Consider the following 5,000-nt stretch of genomic DNA (forward strand, 5'->3'; position numbering starts at 1 on the left):
CATCTCGGACTTGCTAACACCGGGTTCTCTTATCCTCCTCCTCCTTCTCTTCGTTCTGCTCTGGAGAATAGGAGTCAGATCGAGAGTGAGCGAGAGAGGGGAAGAATAAGTAGAATCGAAGTCGACGCGTGTTAGTAGTATTCCTTTAGTATGTTTTACTGGAAAAGCAACGGACGGACGTTAAAATTTCAACCGGTTAAACGTCTAGCGAGCGTTTCGCATCGAATTTCAATTAGAGAGACACTTTGGCGAGGTGCTTGAAAATCTCTCCTTGTCACCGAGAAAACAGCAGGCTTCCTTTTCTTCGGTTCAACGCGAAGAACTCTCTCAATCGACAGAACCATGTAAGCGTCACCGATGGGATTTTGCGTCGGGCGACGCCGTACGTGTGGGAATGCGGTGAAAAGAAAAGAATCTGCGTGAGAGATAGGGAGAAAATGCTCGTCGAGCGCGTTACTGAGGGAAGGAATAAGACCTCTCGTTCGCGCCCCGACGTCGTTTCCCCACTCCTCGCTCGTTCTTCTTTTACACCCGTCCACGTCGGCGTATATCCCCGCCTACCCTGGTACGCGAGCGAACAACGATTGAAGAGAGAGGATCATCATCGCGTATGCAACTGCAGAACACGTCGAGTTGGGACGAAAAGATTGTGGCGCCTTGCTCTCTTTGATTCGGCGTCGTTGCCTTTCGCTGTTAAAGAAAAACACGTTTGTTTGACGACCTCAGAGTAGGCGAGATTACCCGCTGAATTTAAGCATATTACTAAGCGGAGGAAAAGAAACTAACAAGGATTTCCTTAGTAGCGGCGAGCGAACAGGAATGAGCCCAGCACTGAATCCCCGCGGTATTGCCGCAGGGAAATGTAGTGTTCAGGAGGATCCGCTTATCCCGTGACGTCGAACTGAGTCCAAGTCCAACTTGAATAGGGCCATTTACCCACAGAGGGTGCCAGGCCCGTAGCGACCAGTACGCGTTTCGGGAGGATCTCTCCTTAGAGTCGGGTTGCTTGAGAGTGCAACCCTAAGTGGGTGGTAAACTCCATCTAAGGCTAAATATGACCACGAGACCGATAGCGAACAAGTACCGTGAGGGAAAGTTGAAAAGAACTTTGAAGAGAGAGTTCAAGAGTACGTGAAACCGTTCAGGGGTAAACCTGAGAAACCCAAAAGATCGAACGGGGAGATTCATCGTCAACGAAGCTGGCCCCCGTTGGTGCGCGATAACCCGAATGGGCCTTCCTGGTCCCATGAAGGGGTTACACCACCTTTGGGTGAAGTCCGGTAACGTAGTCGTGCACTTCTTCCTTAGTAGAACGTCGCAACCCGTTGTGTGTCGGTCTACGGCCTGAGCTGCATTGCCTGTCGCGGCGCCTTCGTACGCTCGCGGCAGAGGCTCGGTCGCCCGACCGGCTGCACGACGGTACTCTGACGGTATCGGGCCGCAACCAATCCATTCTTGAAATGTGTGTGCGTCGGGCCCGCCGCAAGCTCGGACAGTTTACCCGGAGACGACGGATCTGAATGCCGTCCCCGGGCCTGGCCAGCTGTTAGCAGGCGGTGTCCTTGGACTGGCCAAGCTTTGAATTACCGGTTGGCGACGCTACTGCTTTGGGTACTCTCAGGACCCGTCTTGAAACACGGACCAAGGAGTCTAACATGTGCGCGAGTCATTGGGAGAAGTAAACCTAAAGGCGCAATGAAAGTGAAAGTCGGCCTTGCGTCGACCAAGGGAGGATGGGCCGCTTACGTATCGGCCTCGCACTCCCGGGGCGTCTCGTTCTCATTGCGAGAAGAGGCGCACCCAGAGCGTACACGTTGGGACCCGAAAGATGGTGAACTATGCCTGGTCAGGACGAAGTCAGGGGAAACCCTGGTGGAGGTCCGTAGCGATTCTGACGTGCAAATCGATCGTCGGAACTGGGTATAGGGGCGAAAGACTAATCGAACCATCTAGTAGCTGGTTCCCTCCGAAGTTTCCCTCAGGATAGCTGGCACTCGCTCGTTCCTCCGCGAACGCATGCGAGTTTCATCTGGTAAAGCGAATGATTAGAGGCCTTGGGGCCGAAACGACCTCAACCTATTCTCAAACTTTAAATGGGTGAGATCTCTGGCTTGCTTGGATCATGAAGCCACGAGATATTTTGAATCAGAGTGCCAAGTGGGCCAATTTTGGTAAGCAGAACTGGCGCTGTGGGATGAACCAAACGCAGAGTTAAGGCGCCTAAGTCGACGCTTATGGGATACCATGAAAGGCGTTGGTTGCTTAAGACAGCAGGACGGTGGCCATGGAAGTCGGAATCCGCTAAGGAGTGTGTAACAACTCACCTGCCGAAGCAACTAGCCCTGAAAATGAATGGCGCTGAAGCGTCGCGCCTATACTCCGCCGTCAGCGGCAAGTGGGGAGGGACGTGTCACTCCCGGGTGACCGTCCTCCATAAAGCCCTGACGAGTAGGAGGGTCGCGGCGGTGTGCGCAGAAGGGTCTGGGCGTAAGCCTGCCTGGAGCCACCGTCGGTGCAGATCTTGGTGGTAGTAGCAAATACTCCAGCGAGGCCCTGGAGGACTGACGTGGAGAAGGGTTTCGTGTGAACAGCCGTTGCACACGAGTCAGTCGATCCTAAGCCCTAAGAGAAATCCTATGCAGATGAGGTGTCCTAAAATAATGAAACATCGTACAAACAGAAACATAAAAGAGACACACACCCATTGGGCGAAAGGGAATCCGGTTTCTATTCCGGAACCCGGCTGCGGAACCGCTTACCATTCGGGCCCTCGTAAGAGTGTTCGTCGGGGTAACCCAAAATGACCTGGAGACGCCGTCGGGAGATCCGGGAAGAGTTTTCTTTTCTGTATAAGCGTTCGAGTTCCCTGGAAACCTCTAGCAGGGAGATAGGGTTTGGAACGCGAAGAGCACCGCAGTTGCGGCGGTGTCCGGATCTTCCCCTCGGACCTTGAAAATCCAGGAGAGGGCCACGTGGAGGTGTCGCGCCGGTTCGTACCCATATCCGCAGCAGGTCTCCAAGGTAAAGAGCCTCTAGTCGATAGATTAATGTAGGTAAGGGAAGTCGGCAAATTGGATCCGTAACTTCGGAATAAGGATTGGCTCTGAGGAGCGGGGCGTGTCGGGCTTGGTCGAGAAGTGAGTCTGGCTGACGTGCCGGGCCTGGGCGAGGTGAACGGTATCATTACTGTTACCGGGATCCGATCTCGGTCCCGTGCCTTGGCCTCTCACGGATCTTCCTTGCTGCGGAGCTTCTGTGGCGTTTGACGTCGCGGTCGTTTCTTCGGCCGTCATTCAACACTCAGCTCAGAACTGGCACGGACTAGGGGAATCCGACTGTCTAATTAAAACAAAGCATTGCGATGGCCCCCAAGAGTGTTGACGCAATGTGATTTCTGCCCAGTGCTCTGAATGTCAACGTGAAGAAATTCAAAAAAGCGCGGGTAAACGGCGGGAGTAACTATGACTCTCTTAAGGTAGCCAAATGCCTCGTCATCTAATTAGTGACGCGCATGAATGGATTAACGAGATTCCCTCTGTCCCTATCTACTTAGTGGTGCGAATGGACAGAGTGATATAGATGTAACTCTAGGGTACTGTCTAGATGGTAGGTATGAGTACAAATGGGAAGTGAGGAACAAATGGGGTGTGAGTGATCATAATATAATATTGTTACGCATAAATTATGGAATGATGAGTATGAATGAGTCTCCACCTGTAAGAACGAGATGGTCTGCCAAAAATGTAGATTGGGACGAGTACATGAGAGTAGTACGTATGCAGGCTGAAGAAGTAGGAATGGAAAAATTTGCAAGGCTGAGTATAGATGAGAAGGTGAGTGAAATCACTGACTGGGTTGCTAAGACGAATGATTTAACTATGAAAAGGGTTCAATACAAGCATGGAAGAAGTGTAAAGTGGTGGACGCAGGAATTGGAGAAGGCTAGGAAGCGAGTACGAAGAGCAAGAAGGAAATACCAAAGAGCGAGGAGTACTCAGGGTGCGTGCGCAGAGCAGAAAATGACACTAAAAAGATGCATGAATGAATATAAGTGGATGATTAAGGACACGAAAGAAAGAAACTGGAGAGAGTTCGTTAGAGTGAGAGGAAATGCTGATCCGTGGGGAGAGGTGTACAAAGTGTGCATGAGAAAGCGGAGGTATGATGATCTGTGTGGGCTGATAGATGGAGAAAGTTTGACGCGAACGTGGAAAGAGAGTGCAAGTGTACTACTGAAAGAATTTTTCCCCCCTGATGCAGAAAATGGTGATGCAGAGAGAACGATGCAGTATGACGTAGTAAGGGCAAATGAGGTTAAACAAATTGAATGGGATGAAATAGATCGTGCGGTGCGTGCAAATAAATCGGGTAAAGCGCCTGGAATGGATGGTCTGACGGCTGATATGGTAAAGAACGTATGGCGGGTGATCCCAGAATGGATGAGAGAAACTTTTGATGAGTGCATGAAAGAGCAATATTTCCCAAATGAATGGAAAAAGGCCGATGTTATTATACACCTTAAATCTCCGGACAAAGTTCGGTCTGATCCACGGTCATACAGGCCGATAAGTCTGCTTCCGACTTTGGGAAAGGTGCTAGAACGAGTGATGGTAAGCAGGTTGGAGCGAAAAACAAATGGACGACTGAGGGAATGTCAGTTTGGTTTCCGTAAAGGTAAATCAACTGAAGATGCCTGGTATAAAGTACACAGAAGTGTGAATGACTCTGAGAGTAAGTATGTATTGGGTGTGTTTGTTGACTTTAAAGGAGCTTTCGACAACCTATCCTGGGGACGAATAGCGGAACGTTTACGTCAGTTTGAATGCGAAGAGCTTGGGTTATGGCTGAGCTACTTCAAGGATAGAAATGCGTGTATTGTAGGAAAGAATGAGACAGTGTGGAGAAAGGTTGAGAGGGGGTGCCCGCAGGGATCGGTTTGCGGTCCCGTAGTGTGGAACCTCATGATGGATGAACTTTTATCTGAATTAGAAAGATATGAA

The 5,000-nt window shown here is 50.5% G+C and overlaps 1 pseudogene; it reads left to right on the top strand.

Moving 5' to 3' along the window:
* The first annotated feature begins 717 nt into the window (after positions 1-717).
* LOC143154617 (large subunit ribosomal RNA) overlaps positions 718-5,000 on the top strand; it is a 7,239-nt pseudogene continuing 2,956 nt past the window's right edge.

Source organism: Ptiloglossa arizonensis, unplaced genomic scaffold (assembly GCF_051014685.1).
Source record: "Ptiloglossa arizonensis isolate GNS036 unplaced genomic scaffold, iyPtiAriz1_principal scaffold0217, whole genome shotgun sequence".
Classification (NCBI taxonomy): Eukaryota; Metazoa; Arthropoda; class Insecta; order Hymenoptera; family Colletidae; genus Ptiloglossa; species Ptiloglossa arizonensis.